At 40.2% G+C, this 17022-nt stretch overlaps 1 protein-coding gene and 1 pseudogene across 2 annotated transcripts in view; one reads left to right on the top strand and one right to left on the bottom strand.

Annotated features, from left to right (window-relative positions):
- Positions 1–1391: 1391 nt before the first annotated feature.
- On the bottom strand, positions 1392–7763 carry LOC146488948 (steroid 17-alpha-hydroxylase/17,20 lyase pseudogene; annotated as a pseudogene). Its single transcript, XR_014865714.1, has 2 exons — positions 7676–7763; positions 1392–4050 (listed from the first exon to the last, which is right to left on the bottom strand). The product of XR_014865714.1 is annotated as a steroid 17-alpha-hydroxylase/17,20 lyase pseudogene (transcript).
- The window catches only part of LOC146488947 (uncharacterized), a 32458-nt gene continuing 19633 nt past the window's right edge, over positions 4198–17022 (top strand). The window contains exon 1 of the mRNA XM_085114979.1: positions 4198–4257. The gene's annotated coding sequence lies outside the window, so the exon portion shown is untranslated. The remainder of the gene's footprint in view (positions 4258–17022) is intronic.

The raw sequence follows: 17022 nt of genomic DNA, 5'->3' as shown, positions 1-17022 counted from the left end.
GTTTCTTGTCCGCTAAGGAAACATCACAGAAATGCGGGGAGATCGAGCCACCGACCCTTCGATCAGTTCCGACCGTCCGATCGAAGGTCCAACGCTCTAAACCGTTGCACCTCCGCCCCTCCACAGATTCACGAAGGGGCCACAAATCTCTGAAAGCGCGAACTCATGAGGAGAGGCGCTCAAAATTTGCCATTGCGGGATTTTTCTATCCGCCACACTCTCGCTCAAGATTTTCCGTTACATGGCCGCGCAAGTTCGTACAACGTACCAACGCAAAAAGAGAAACTGAATATCAATGAAATTATCTATGTTTTGCAGTACAGGTCTCCATCTTGCGATATAAATGATACCAGGAGCCATAATCAGGAATCCTGACCATTTACACGTGTGCGCGCGTATGGCACAATTTTTTGGTACAACACATGGGGACAAGCCCAAAAACAAAATGGCATCTCGTTACGGTCTCCATCCCTGATTATGGCTCCTCATGATACGCGAAAACCAACGCCGTAAGCTATTTTGCAGGGTTTCTACGACTTAAAAAAATCATGCAGCTATATAACGCATCCAAACAGATCAAATTTTGTCAGCGTACACTCAAACATCCGCTTTTAAAGACCCCAAAATGGTCTTGGAAAACAGAAACGACCTTTGATGTTTTTTCTTAAATATTCTCGTTGAGTGCTCTCAAAAAGTGCTTGTTCAGTTTCCATGACTACAAAGCTTACTCATGGATCGAGTTTACATGTGACCGATAGAAATGAAACGTGCGTCTTTTGACTTTCGTTTCAAAAGTTCTTCTCTGAATAGTTATCGAAATTCAACTTGCTGGATATCGCAAAAATTTAGTTCCACGCGGCCAAAAAACCTCTGTACCTACAGACTGCAAAACCGTGAGATCAGAAAGTCGAAAAAAGTCGAAAAATTTTTTACTCCCTCAAAAAATTTCATGTCACACACGTTCGTGTGCCCTTTACAGTTAACAGTGTTATTCTATGTACTTTTGGGGACGGTTTTTTCAGACCTAACATTCGCATATCGCAGCTAGTTGTTAGCAAATGCGTGCTCCTTTTCGATCATTTTTGAATTTTTTATTAGTTTTTCGCAAGCCATGCTTCTCGATTGCCAGATTCAATTTACCGATTTACTCCCCCACCCCACCTCCTTGACCAATTTCCCTCGGGTCTCTTGAAAAAGAAATAGTCTGGGCTGCAATATTTTTTTTCTTGATGATCAAGCACTGGCGATTTTAGATCCAATTTTTATCTCCCAAGAGATTTTTGTCCCTGAAATCAAAAACATCGATGCTTGAGAGATTAAACCTCTGTCTTTTTTTTATGAAAAAGAAAAAAAAGGAAAAGAAAATCATCAAGGGAAGAAAAAATAAAAAGTAAACTGAAAATGTTCATTTTTAATCCTACTAACTAACGTTTTCTTTTACTACTAAATTTACAAAATTTCATGACAGTTATAAATTCACCTTTTATAGAATTTTTAAAAAGATATTTATTAAAACTAAATATATCCTTATAAGATGGGAAAAGTACAGAGCTGCCTCTTTCCCATATGTCTCTCCGTCAATTGTCCGGCGATCATGGCGCGCATGGTGTGGCGGGTAAGTTTTCATGTTTCGCGTCCTTCCCATCAAGCCGCGCGCCCCTGTTTTCCCGCTTTTCTACGAAATGTATCAATTGGCGTCTGGGAAAGAGGCAGGCTCTTGAGCCAATTGATAAAATACGATTGCTAGATAAATGTGTGCGCACGTACGATTGTTAACAGTCTTTGAGCAAATCTACAATGGAGAAAAAATCCGGGAAAATTACTCACTAAAAGTGATTACTATTTTTCCTCATAGAGGATTTTTTAAAAGTTTCCTAATTCGGATTTTAAATAACTAACACTTGACTATTTTAGGAATATATCATCTGTCCAAGGATTCATCTTCGGGAGTTCGGTAAAACCGTATTCGAAATTGAATTCAAAATTTTGTCTAATTTATAACGAACTTTGAAAACAGTAAGTGAAAACATGCTCAATTTTCATTTATGCTAAGTCAGACATCGATAATAATTAAAAATGTGATCATTGGATAATATAATTCCAGGGATTTGATTGGCTTAGAGGCCTTGGTATATCAGGTATTACACCATGCTTGAGAAATACCGATCATTGAATTGTTTTCTGGTTGTTCTTGCAAAGCGAAATTAGCAAGATCTAGCAATATTTCTCGGTTATTTTTAATAAAACAATTATTCAACTCGCCCTTGTTGGATATGGTATGATGAAAGCCAACCCTCGCGCGTGTAATAATTGTTAAATATACAGATTCTCCCGAAAGATGCAATGAATTCAAATCTGTTATCAAATATTTGATCATATTAGGAACTTCTTATGCGGTTGTTCGTGTAAAAGAAAAGTTAAAATATTAGAATTGTTCTCCATTGTATAAAAAAGTTTCATTGTAAAAGAAGTTTTCCAGAAAAGTGTTTAAAGGACTTTCTTCAGTTCTGCTGTATGTTACATTCTCTCCGTGATACAAACTTCGTATGTTCCAGGCATTAAAACCACGCCGACGTCACCACTCAAATCGGGAAGCGGTTTCTCAGGTGGATTTTCAACTTTGAACTGATGCAGGAGCCTCGAGGCTACAACAAACAGCTCGGTTTTGGCGAGGGACTCACCCAGGCAACCGCGCCTGCCAGCGCTGAAAGGCAGATAGCTGCGAACTCCAGCAGCAGAAAACTTGCCTTCTGAGTCCAGGAAACGTTCGGGTTTGAACACCTCTGGCTCGTCCCATTCATCAGTGTCATGGTGGATCGCCCAGATGTTTGTAATTAACATGGTGTCTTTCGGCACGTCGTACCCTCCCAGGGACGTATCACAAGTGGACTTGTGGGGGAGGGACAAAGGCACGATGGCGCGAATACGGAGCACTTCAGCAATGGTGGACTCCAGGAAAGGCAGGTTTCCGCGATCATTCAAGCAGGGCATGCGCCCACTACCGATGACGTCATCCAACTCAGCATGGACGCGCGCTTGGACGTCTGGGTAGGTAGCCATGTAGGCCATCAGCCATCGCAGGGTTGTAGACGTGGTCTCGAGGCCCGCGTTGAAAACATCGTTCATTGTCATTACGATATGGTCTTCACTTAACAGCTGGGTCACTTTGCCATCTTCCATCTGAGCTTCGTAGTGGGCTTTCAGCAGCGCATCGGTCAAGTCGTTGATCTCGAAGTTGTTATTAGCGTTGTCCTCTTCGAATCGCTGCTTGTGTTCACGGTATTTGGAATCTAAGATGTCGTCTCTGATGGCTCGCGACTCTCGGAGTCTTTTCATGTCTTTAAGAGGGAGAAAGCGCAACCAAGGTAGCAGGTCGAGAATGTTGTAGCTTCCAAACAGCCTGATGAACTCGTCGTTGTACTTCACTATCCGCAGAAATTCTTCATCATTGATTTCGTAGCTCTCGCCGTAAACGACAGCACATATCACGTTCAAGACTGCAAGCTGAATGTCTTCTTTAGGGTCGAAAGGTTTTCCTTTGCGTGCGGAGATTCGCTGGGACAGATGTTCCACTTCACTACAAATCAACCCTTCCAGGTGCTTCAATCCACTTCCGTACATGCGCAGTGCAGAGTGTGCGATCTTGCGCTGGAGGATCATGGTTTGAGTGAAGTCTGCGCAAATGATATCTTTGAGACCACGTGACAGGTAATCGGCGATGAAAGTGGCGGGCCTCCCCGAAAAATCATCCCTTCTGGTAAGCAAAGCCTCTCGCGCCAAATCAATGGAATTCACAACCACACAGCGCTGACCGCCGGGCAAGTAGAGCGTGTAGATCTTGCCAAACTCCTCTGCCATGTCCGTCATGGCCACGTGACCGGGTTTTCCCACTAACTGATGTAAATTGCCGATCAGTGGGTATGGAGAGGGGCCTGGTGCGAGATGTGTAGAGCGCTGTGCGCGTGCGCGTTGGATCGCCTGAAGTAAGATGGCGCAGATGAATGCGCAGGCAAGAACAAGTGTGGCTTCCAGGATCATCTTTGAAGAATCCTGCAAAGCAAAGATGGAAAATGATTAATACTTTCACACCCAAACGTAGGGTATTCAATGGCCATCAGTACCAAGTGTTGAAACAGTTCAGTTTAGAAGTTATCGTAAGGAGAAGGGAGCCAGTTCTTCGAGGAGCTGATTAATCATACAGGAGACTGTCTTTATTTACTGCCTGATCTGACATTTTCATACTTGAACGGCCGTAAGGTAAAGTTTTTTTGTGTTTTCTTTTGGTGGTGGGGGGGGGGGGGGAGGGGTTGGGGAGGAGGGAGGACTCAACTCAAGTTTGGATAAGGGTATTCCACCCTTGGCTAGTTGTATCCGCACCCACCCCCCGAGAAAAAAAACGTTTTCTCGGGGGATGGGTGCGGCTATCCTTTGGCTACTGCCATCCAAGCGATGAAATCCTGACCCCATTTATCACAAAAGAAATCCATCTTTTGTTTCTGTCTCTTCTTGACTTGAGTTAGAAAAAGACTCGTTGTATATTAAAAGTATTGCAACCGGATCCAAGGTTAGAGGTCAAGAAATAGGGAAAATATTATCTATGGACACTGTTATATAGTACTGGGCTGTCTATAACAATGTCGAGTGAAAAAATCCATGCCTTCAGTGTTTATTTTAGATCCGAGACGGCGCATTCTCGTAAAGGCCATATACAAGAGTCAGGATACAACCTATGAATCAGTGCTTTAGTGCTGTGCTTTTTTTTCTGGCGTGGCTGCCCGAGGGAACAAAAAACGCGAGAATGCCGCTCAGCTCAGAATCAGGTGACGCGTGATAAAATGGATTAATCGAGATTCAAGAAGAAAGGAAAAACAATGGCGCCTTGGCTTTGAATCACGGCGCGTGCACTTAGTTTTCGCGCGCTTTTTGGATCACTGCCCTTTTGTTCTAAAGCCGATTCAGCTAATAACTAGTAATCTACGACAAGTGCAGAGAATGAAGGTCCTGTCTGGTCCACGATTAATTAGTTAATAACCGAGGTTTTTATCTCGCGGTCATGGAAAAATATTATTTTGAGCTTTAGGTCAAGAAAAATCCAAGACAAGACAGAACGGTCCAAGGGCAAAGTTGTGTTTACTTTTTTTTTGGAAAAACCTTTACATGTATTGGAGTTAGAATGGAATCAAAGTTCACTCTCTATGGCCCTGTTGCACACCTTGGCTTCGATCCAGTTGGTTTTTAGCGAGTATCTGCCTGTTCTGCAGCTGATTGCTTTGATCTTACAATATAACTTGCAAGTATTGAAAAAATTTAGGGAACGTTTCGAGAATTAATTCAATTGTCTCAGTTTACAGCTTATAAACGTTCCGCAAAAATATCTTAGATATCTCCAGTTTATTATGCCCGGAAGGCAAAATGCTACAAAAGCTATCGCTTTATCAAAAGTTACCCGTTAAAAAATGAATCAAGATTTGACCTTAAAGTATTTTAGATCATTCAATTTTCTCTTAGTTGGATTTGTATCGGATTAAATGATTGGATTTCTTCACCCACTAGACGTAAAGGTCTAATTCTTAAATCTGTTGGCTGACCCTTTGGTGATCGTTTAAATGAAAGCGTTCAGTACGATTAATTTTCACTTCTCTCAAAACGTCAACTTTGGGGATCTCTTCCAATCTATGGCACTCTAGAACCGGCCCACTTAATTATAAGAGGAAAAGACAGCGAAACTAAAAAGGTTTAAATCAGGTTGTATTTGTTTTAGTCTCGACTTTAAACTGTTTAAACAAACATTGTTGTTTCGACTTAAAAACTAACATATAACAGCCTTCGGGTTTGTTCAGCTTTCAATCTGGGTTATAATTAAACTATGTTTGCAAAGGTGATACCCAAAATATTTTTATTGTCAATATAAGTATTTTCCCGGCATTTTAAAGGGAAGTCCCACTCGCTCAGTGACACTCACAAGATTTCGCAACTTCTATTTTGGTAACAAGAGGCTCATGTTATCTTTTAATCCATTTACTATCGGAATCCGTTTTTCAAAACTCAGCTGAGACTAAGCTCTTTAACCTGTACCTACATCAGTGCAAGGAAGTCGGCAAATTGTCCTCTTACGTAACTCAGCTATGCCAATCGAAGTGAAATAATGTCAGGCGACGTTCTGCAGTCGGCCTCAACTGAAATTCTCTTGGCGCTGTGGTTAGTCTAGATTGCGTTTAAAAGAAAACAATTCAGCGCTCAGCTAATCACCAAATAGCACCAGATAACCGATCGAATAGACACACAGGCAGTTCAAGGAGGATATATAACATCTTAATGCATACCTGAGAGTATTTGTCTCGAGTCTGAAACCTGGCCAATAAGCGGCGGCGTGTGAGGCTATGGCTATGATGGCTATTGAATATAGAGTGCACGCTAGTAAAAAAAATCTTGATGGGTTTTATACCATGTCAAACCGGCAATAAACCGAATTTAATCATAATTATCGAATGCTTTTAAATTTCGCCAATCAAGGGGTTTTGTCTTCGACTTGATGCCAGAGTTAAAATATTGTTTTAACGTGTTAAAATATTGCACACAGCTGGCTATCAGAACGGATGAAAAGTCGGGAAGATACTTGCATTGTTAAAAAGAAAATGAACGTTAACTCACAGCAAGTTTATGTGCAATGAAATATCACAAATAGGAGCTTTTTTAATGACAAGCAACAAAACGAAATTGCTGGTTCGTCTGGCCTTGACTTACTCAGTTAAATCGAATATCTAGGCTGAATTCTCGCATTTAATACCCAGAAGGAAAGACATACAAAAGTAGAAGACCACTCAAATAAATAAAATGCCCACCGTAGATAATTCTAAAAAACTGAGCGGGGTTGGAAAAGCTTAATAATGTTTTATAGTCTTTTCTCGAGCTTCTTAAGGCAACATCGTACTAACAGGCAACGAATACACGCGAATTTATCCACGAAATATTGAAATTTCGCTATGGTGATATAAATAGGTAGCCAGTCTACATCACGTAATGAAAAATAGTTTCACCAACACTACATATCAAAATCAAAATGTAATTTCTGAAGAGTGAACAAAAAAGCCCGGCGAGACGGAAGAACGGGCAAATATGGCAGTTCGTTACTAAAGAGCTGCTAATTGTAAACAGATAGATCAAGAGACTTAGCGCCGAACGCTTTTGTGATAGAGTTTAGCTAATTCCAATTCGAGTAGCTCATTCTCATAAATCATATGTAATACATATAAATATAAATATTGAAATAGCGATCAAAGGGGAAAAGAGTTCCCACGCATTCTGAGGTATTTATTAGGATCCAAATGTGGTCAGTTCTGAACAGAAAGCGATATTTCAATTCTGTACTATTTCTACCGAGAAGGGCGTTAACTCATGCAAAGTTTGCAGCAAGTGTGCAAGCCGACAAAATAGAGCTAAACTTTAATTTTCTTTGTTTGCAGTGCGCATTAGGTAGAGAACTTCAATCCTGTCGCGGTATGCTATCACCGAGAAAGAGGGGACTGAGAAGTGTGCGGAAATACATTGTAGAAACATGTTTGAGTAAAGTAAATATACAGTGAACAAAATACAGACATAGAAACAAAACTTGAAAAAATTCCAAAACACCCCTGAACAAAAAAATTTGGTGAGATGCTATTTAAGTAAATCGTACCTTCCTTGCAAGATGTATTTCTCGTTTCCTTCTCCTCTTCCAGTCCGTTCTCTAACCTGCGTACTCTTCGCTAGGAGACTGCCTACGGAGACCAAAGTACGTTCGGGGACCTTATATACCAATGCAGACAAGCCCTACGTGATGACAGCAAAGTTCTTTGCATGTTTACACGCGTATCACTTACGCGATTCGCGGTTAAAATTAGACGTATTACCTGCAGTGTAATTAAAAGTTTCCCGGATTCGGTCGCCTGTCGCTTCGGCATTATAAATGACGCTTTTGTTTCCCTCGCCCACGTTCAGGAGGCGAGGTAAATTGGGCCCCGAAATTGCACTTGAAATCGTAAAGTACAGATCTTAAAACTACACATTCATTCTTAAGATTGCACAATTAAAGTGTTAACATTGCTCACGTACCAGTTAACTGTAAGTGTAATCCGACCATACATGTTAAAATAGTTTTCTTTTGCAAGTCACGTTTTTGGCTTTCCACTCCAGGGGCTTTAAGGTCAAATGTATTACTAAGAAATTGCCCCCAAGACATTCGCACCGCTAAAACTGTTTTGTCTTTGTTTGTTTGCATCCATGGAAATCTCTTAGAGCCAATATTTGTTCTTCTTCCTTGTATTGCCTAGCAGCAGGGCCTTGTTGCTACTATAGGGATGAACGAGAGTTTTCTCATATCACAATCAACTTGCATTTTTTCAGTCAACAGACGAAAGGTAGAACGTTCGATTGAAGCCTTGTATGTTACTAGTCGTTGCACGAAGCTAGCTAACAACCAGTTAAAATGTCAGATCAAAGGTCTTCCCAAAACTAGGATATTCCGATACCTCAAAACCCACAAAAGTTCATACGTCAAAAAGTCTTTTGCTCAACACGATCAACCCAAGAATTTCCCGGGAGGTGATTAAAATAGCCTGAGTCACGATAAAAGGTCATCCCTGGAGTCACGTTATCTTGGAAAACGTAAACAGGACTCTACTTAATTTGGAACTCATTAACATGTGCAGCAGACCTTCGTAAGCGGCCAAAAGGGAAAAACAAGCGAACTAAGTCTGAAAATTATGCGGCGACGGCACGTACGACAGCTAAAGAAGATTCGTGGTTTTGAAAAACAAAATGTTTTGGTTTTTCGCGATCGTGCGGTGAGCGCGCGGAAATCCATCCTTTGAACGTAAAAGCTGGATTTCGTTTAAAAAAACACGGCACGTCGATCGTTTTCATGGAGAATTTAAGGTATTTCATTATGGGTGGCAAAAACGTGCCAGAATTCAATTTGCTCTGCTAACAAAAAGAGTTTAGTTCCACCACAAAGAATAACAAAAACAAGCCAAGATACCGTGAATTTAAGAAAATATATCAGAGTCACAACTAATAAAAATGTACCAGCTGCATCGTAAAATTAAGTCAATGGATATTCTAACGATATTCCTGAATTTATGAGCAAAACGTAATATTCTATTATTGAGCCAACAGACAGTCAATCTGAAACACTTCACCGCGTCTGGTACGAAATATCTTTTTCGAATTTTCTTTCGTCAATACGTGAGGCTTGATATTGTCACGGTTGCTAATTAAGGCGAGTTCACACGCAGAGTTATGTTGTTTTTGTGTAGTCTAGACAAAAAACGTTATCGAACTCTCAAAGGCCATTGAACAGCTTGGAAATTGAGAGCACGTAGTGGAAAGTGTATGTGGTTTTATTGTATGTTTTCCAATGGGATATAAATCTTTCTCTTAATATAGCGTGACCATTCATGCTAAGTAAGTTACAGCTCTGTTTTGACTCTGCTCGGCACAACATGGATCTATAAACTATCAAATTCGACCCCAATAAAAATCTTATATTTTCATCGCCGACCGATCCAATTTTTCTGAAAAAATAAAAATAAAAATAACAACAAATGAAGAAAAAAGTGTTTTTATTCATTGCCTGCACTGTTTCCTCAGATGCTAGAAATACGTTTTATTATTTGCCTAACATCTTAAAAGTCACGCCAACATCTAAGTGCTCTCATCCTTACATCTTCGAACATATTTTAAGTGCTACGGTTGCAAAACGCCAGTCACGGAGATGTTACACGCAAAATCTCATCTGGAATTCCGTTTATCATATTAATTTGCCCATATTTCTCTTCTCAACCAGCCTTCTTTCTCTCAAATCAGTTTTTAACTGAGCGCTACCGAGCCACTTTCGCAAGCAAGGGAGACTGAACTGCTATGCGAGTTCAGTGAAAAGCCAAGCTCTGAAGAATCCTTGAACCGTCTTGTACTGCTATCTGATGTTAAAGAGTCAAAGGAAGCTTTATTCAACAACTATTTTTGTTAATGTTGATTTAATTTTTCGGGTTAGGTTCCCAAAAAAAACTTGCAGGGGGTAAGTTGCGTGAAAAATTCTACAAATGTATACGGTAACAATAACAACGGAAAAAGAAAGGGAACTGATTATCAAAAGCCTAAAATGATCCACGGAAATGCAAAAAATAACAAATGATACAACTAAAATAAAAGTCAAAAATATGACGAAAACAACAACTTCTGCAAGTCAGTACAAGAATTACAGTCGTATGGATTTTGCGCAATATGACGAAACTTACATACAGTCAACTCTCTCAACGTAACGGTCAAATGCTTTGTTCAGTAACGCCGGGTCACCAACGAGACCAGCTTAAACGCAGCTACAAGATACGATTTGCAAAGGCGACGCAGTTGTTTAGAAAATTCGCTTTGCAATCGCGCGGGAAAGTTGCTCATGTCGCCACACGTTCTTCGCACGTGCGCGAGTTTGTTTGCCATGCCGGTTGGCGACTCAATGTTAGCTAATGTTTTTTCCGGCGAAAATCGCGTCGCCCGGCTCTACAAACAAAAAAAATCGTTCATGTAGCCGAGAGTTTATTGATAGAGGTACAAGACTCAAAGAGAGCTTTAATACTTAGTCATCACGACCGGGCAAACAAGTGAAATTGCTCGCAAGATAAAATACGATGAAAATAAACGAAAACACACTTATGTGGTATCAATCAAAATATGTTTTATTTACATAATTCTGTCAAACGCACGTACTTGCCCAAGGAAGCCACTTCTGAACTCGTCTGCGGACTGACCATCAAAGTCCCCAAAGTGGTAAATCAAAACAAGTTGGCAGTTGTCAGGAAGTGCTTTGTTCAAATGCACACGATTCAGAACCCTGGGAGCATAACATTTATTTCAAACTTTAACTGAAAGTTGATATGTAAGGGAGGGACGTATGGAGTAAAGTGTCAGAGATTGTCAACTGAGTAACTGATGAATAGAAAATAGGGGATGATGCCTTTGTCAGAACTCCCTTGCAATGATTAATCAGCTGAGAGAATCCAACCTTACCACTCACGTGAGGCGTTCAGTTCATGATTGGCAACCCGAATTGAAGCCAAGTGACATGGCTGCCGGTTATGAAAGTTTGGGTGCTTAGATCGAAACTCGCGCTAGGGCCATACATTGCCATATTAAGAGCTCAGAGAAAAAACAAATTGTATCGTCTTTCGTTTGATCAGTCTCTTTTCCATTTAAGGTTGCGCAGTTTTGTTGATCAACTAAATACGTCATGATCGTTTACTTTAACCGCTGTCCCGCAAACCTAACTAGGCAGACATAGAGATGACGCAGTTTTCAAGGTACACTGCTTGTGGTTTCAGAGTGTTACGGCTGAGCTGTTTGTACACAAGCTTTGCTTGTCAAATCAACATTTGACTAGTTGCGCACTCTTGTGTGTGTGGCCAGGAAACTTATCAAGGAAAACTCTTTCGTGTCAGGACCCAGCCTCAACTTCAGTAAGAGGGCCTTATTTACAACAAGTTGGAACGCATTCCAATTTTATTTGGAAAGGGGCTGAAAAGCGAACAAAACCACAGGAAGCGACTCCTTTACATTCAATAAGGAAACACCACTTCATAGTTTCAAGTGCCTTTGGCGCGTTGTTCTGTATCAGTCAATGCTATGAACAGATGGAACGAAATTTTTGTGGACATTTAGTGTGTGGGTACAAAGTTGCAAAGTGCCAAATTTGGCGATAATACACGTAGCTTTTCTTAAAGTTCTGTTACCGGCGCGGCAAAGAGATTCCTTCAATTTTGTCTTATGCTCTGGTGGTAATCCGACCCTGATTAACCCGCTGATTATGAGGAAAGCGCATTCGAACAAACTGGAAGAGACTTTTATCACACGGCGGCCATGTTGCGGTTTTGTTTTTGCACGGTAAGCCTCGCACTGAATTCGCGTCTGAGCGAGGCTTGCTCTGCGAAAACCCCCGAGACTCAACATGGCCACCGAGTGATAAGGGTCTATCCTTCGCTCCCAGGTTCATTTGCAATTGTATCTTTAAATTCAAATGTCATGTTGTCAAGCAGAAAGTTCGAAAATTAAGTATGAATTCGCGATCAATTTTCATTTCTTTGAATACTCAGGAACCAATAAATGAATACCGCTGAAAGGCGGATTTTTTTTTTTCTGGACTAAGAAAAAAGTGCTTTCTTCACCTGAATTCGACCAACTAGGACAACCTCAGAAATGTACAGAAAAGTACTATACAAACGAAGTTTCAAATTGTTAAACATCAGAACTGCAGAATTGATTAGTCGTCTAAATCTGGAACTGCGAAGTTATGATAACCTCTGACATCTTGTTCATTCAGGACCGAGAACAGCTAAAAATAACAGACAACATGAATTTTAATACGAAAGCAGTAGAGATATGAACGGTCTGCTTTTTCTCCTTTCTTGGCAATTTTTCAAACAAAGATATATTGTAGCTCGGAGAACATGCATCTATCAATAGCTCCATACCCGACAATGCTCTTTTTCTTTTTTTTCTTTTCGTCTACGTCTCAAATGGGTCAAAATCTTAACATTTCCTTGTCTGTTAGTCAATTGAATAATTTATACACAAAATCAACCAGAAAGCATTAATTCGTTCTCAAGTCACGAAACCTGTTTTCATGGCCTAATTCAGTCCTTTTGTACAATGCAATATACTGAAGCATTTTATTTTGTCTTCTCATGCTTAGAGTGCCTGAATGCTTTTTTTTGCAGGCCAGAGATTGAAACATCTCGAGAGACAAGGCCTTGCTGTAACAAAAGTGATTTATATATAGTGCTGAAGCTTTGTGTATAATTACTAAAATTGGAGTGATCGATCCTGCACTCTCAGTTTTAAGTTCAAACACAGTTTTCTCAATAAAAAGTGACATTCAAGTCGAAGGGCAAAATGGCAAAGAGGCGCTTAAGTTGTACATTTATAAAGTAAAAGATTGAAGCATGAAAATATACGGAAGATAATACACATGATGGTAACATTTTCAACCGCCTCAACTCTTAAAACATGAAAACAGCTCATTTTCAGTCTACACGTTTAGCCCGCAAAATTAGTCATCATGTTCTCAGGAAACAACTCGTTCTGACCAGTCTCTTAATTGCTCATTAAACAAAGCAGTTTTTCAATCACGTTTAAGAGGTGACCGTGTTAGAGCCCAATTAAACTGGCTCCAAATCGGTTAAACGTTTATAAAACGATCCTTCTCATTACGATTAAGGAGCGTCCCCTCCGTGGCTTGCACTGAAGAAATCTAGCATTATCTGACTTGCGTTCCCAAAATAAAAAGCTCATTCTTCGTTGTAAAGCGTAAATTAGAAATTTTAATGATAATTCTTAGCCAGTCTACGTTGTATATCTTACCTGACTATTCTCGACCTGTTGTTACTTGAAATTACTTTGACTCAACCGTCGATTCTAGACCACAGCTTCGGTGGAGAAGTTTGCAAACTCCCTCGTTGAAGACAAAATTAAACCCTTTTAACTTGGGTCCAACTTTGATGAACCTTTACACACCCTCGTATACGTCTATCCGAACACAGACGGCGACCACTTACTAAAATTAACACACCCTCATTGTGGCATTAGTGGCGCGTGAGCATGCAAGCGTGCTAAACACTTCACCTGACTGGCAGAGTTAAGAGTACACCCGTTTTATTAACGAGTTTATAGCTTACAGTTTTAAGGTCGATCTTCCTTGTTTCCATTCATATATCTTTTAGAGTATAGCTCTCAAGTATTGTTTAGGTAATAGCGGATCTTGGTCATCGATAATTCAGTTCTCCTTTGTTCACTCGTGAATGTATAACACCGACAAATTTGCGTGTTCCCCAGCCCACTCAACAATCATCCTTTGATATTGGATCACCAATTTGTTTACTGTTTTGGAAAGGCCCGCGTCGTTAACGTATTCTGCGTCTGCGACCATTACAAACTTGATTTGATCATTTTACTCAAATCGAGCCTCCTTGTTCAGCAAACTGGATGAACAACACTATGGGAATGTACTCCGCAGCTTTTTACCACTACCGGCAGAATGGTCACAGTTCATGAGTTTATCATCTACATTCTAAAATTAGAACAAGAAGGGCTGTACAGCTTAACAAAGTGCAACACCGGAAAATAATGTTTACGCAATAGCTTTCAGTTGACTAGGTGATTCTGACTTGGGAGTGAAAATTTTCCAATAAAACGTTCAGTTGGTTGTCACCTTTTTCCTAATGGTCAAAAGTTAGAAACTCCACCTGCCTGCTATTGTAATATAACGGGACAATAAATGCCACTTAAAGGAAGTCGTCCTCAATAGCTTTTATTTGAATGATCGCACTATGGCGTGATTTTATCACTGACACAGAAGTTAGGAGTACCTTGTACCTCATGTTATACCGATTTAAAGATATGAAAATACTGCTCCAAAGCTGTCATTTGAATGGTCACACTTTAGGGATTTTATCCACGAAATTGAAACCTTGAACTACGGGGGTGATGCAGAAATAAACAGGACCACAGGAAAGTACTGCTCAGAGGGTTTCAAGTGAATGGTCACAAATTTGAGATTTCTCCACAATCATTCCTCCTGTAGTTAGACACAACTTTACACGCAATAAACAATAAACGGTACCATGGCAAAGTTAACAATAAACAACAAACAGTAAACAGTATATCAAGTAAAATACTCCCAGGCTCAAAGTACCATCGATTGGCTGCGCTTCTTTCTCTTTTTGTGAGAAGGAAAGTATCATGTTCGCATGAAGGTCACTGGGATGACAATTTATATGGACTAAACGGTGAAAAACTGTACATGAGTTTAATCGTTAATTGGGCTTTGTTTTGAACTTCCATCCGTCTTGAGGAAACACTCAGCCTAACTCGGAAACTTGCGGATGCCGTTTTAATATACGCGGGTACAAACATGTCCGGCCAAACTAGGCGATGGAGCTGGCAACAATTCATTACGCCAAAACACTCATGGAAGGATCTAGAAGATCTAATACACACGTGTCGCTAGTCACTGCGGTTATGTACGTCGAAAGCCATTATTTCCCATTGTGTCCACTAAAAGGTTGTGGTTAGCGCAAATTGGGAAGGGAACACCACTACACGCCCACATACTCTCCTGTTCAAAATGAGGTTTGTCTTCGTGCACAACTACAATGCGGCAATTTCTTTGTAGTTTTGTACGCGTAGCAACTAATATGCACTTTTCATTTGAGCAGAAATGAAGGATATGTTAATTTTGCTGGAAAAAAGTAAGTTGTGAACGCTTAATTGATGTTAAATTAATTGCAAGCTTTTTGTAGACAGCTGACGTGCTTGCTACTTAGGTTAACCTTTCCGTTCCTTCATGTTTCACGGTTCGTGTAGTTCTTTTTCAACGAATTGCGTCCGTGCGGTCTGTAAAGTGTTGCTGTGTCATGCTTTGGTTGATTTGTGAACAATGCGGATGTTTACATCTCAATTTTTGTGGTTCTAATTTAATTGTTACTTAGTCCACAATACTTTTGGCAGTGTTTTTGTCATCAAGGTTCAATGTGAACATTTTCCAACGTGTTTTTCCGAGAAAAATATTCCAACGGTCGTGTTGTACTCCAAGGCCACGATCATTGAGGGGTGGAATCAGGCCAAACGCTTGAGGCATTTATCAAATTTTTTTCAATCAGATTGGTAGTCTTTTTAGCTATTTCTTAAGACCAGATGCATGTGTTGTTAGTCGCAGTTGACGGTGTTTTGCTAAATGATATCGCTTTACCGTTTTCAGGGAAGCATCGGGTCCTGGTTGAGGTAAAGTCGAAAACAAGTTTACAAGTACTGATCTTTAGTTAAGTAAGGCATTTAAAGCCCTGAAGTTTAAGCGGTGCAAGCTGCAGTTTAATACAGAGCAATCAAGAAGGAATTTGCCACCGTTTAACTGCATGGTGTCTCTACACTGCGCAACACAATATTAAATCCTTTTTTTCATCGTATTGTTGCCGAGTTTGGTGAGCTGTTAATTTACCTGATGGCAATCCGAAGTGAATCCGGTAGGATGGAACCACGGGTAAGCGGCTAGGAAAGTACTGCTCAGTGGCTCTCGAGTTTGAATTGTCACAATGACCATTTCCCCCCACACACTCCAAAGTTAACATCCCATTGTACCACCTACGTCATTTAAATCTCCATACAGAAAGTCAGTTGTACTTGGTGGTTTTGTGCACTTCAATGGCCACATTTTAGAGTTCCGCCAAGCACAGACTGAATGATTAGAAAACTAGTGACAACGCTGTACCTCTCCGTATTTATGATAAGCCACTCCATGAAATGAAAGTATTGCTCCATAGCTATCACTCATTTCAATGTTCACAATTAAGGATTCACACAAGATCTGTAGATTCTAAGATTTGAACTACCTTGAACGGTGTTAATAAACACTGCCGGCAGGAAGCAACATACGTTAGCTCGGGAACGTCGGTGAACATAATTTCATCCACTGATTTAGAATATATAACCAAATTGAACGGCTTTTCGAAGCATGCAGCTCCGCAGGTACAATAAATTTGAAAGGCCACACCTTAAGATCTTACCCACCAACACAAAATAGAACCATGATGTAATCACATCAAGGTTGACTCAAAGTTGAAGGTGATAAAAATGTTCCTCGAGCTCGTTGATCTGTCCGCTTCATCCCCCTGTAAACAACAGCTTCTTGGACATAGAATGAGGTTCTTTCGATTTAGGAAAGGCTTTAAAATCGAATGCTAAAGGCCATATAAGACATCGTTTAAATGCTCTTTCGATCGAGCTAAATGGATGACATTAATTTGAGCTTGGTGCCTCGACTCTTAAGCAAAGTAATTGCAATGAGATTTTGTGGTGCCGAACACAGTAAATTCATAAATTATATTATTTAGCTATATTTTAACACATCTTCTTTTGGATTCTTGCAACCACTGATTATAAAAGTTTTATTTGCAAAGCAGCTTGTTTTCCTTGTACTAAATTCGACACGTAAAACCTAAACGT

The sequence above is a fragment of the Pavona decussata genome, unplaced genomic scaffold, assembly GCF_977016875.1.
Source record: "Pavona decussata unplaced genomic scaffold, jaPavDecu1.1 SCAFFOLD_8, whole genome shotgun sequence".
NCBI lineage: Eukaryota > Metazoa > Cnidaria > Anthozoa > Scleractinia > Agariciidae > Pavona > Pavona decussata.
The sequence above is the reverse complement of the archived record's forward strand: the minus strand, read 5'-3'. Positions and strand labels throughout refer to the sequence as shown.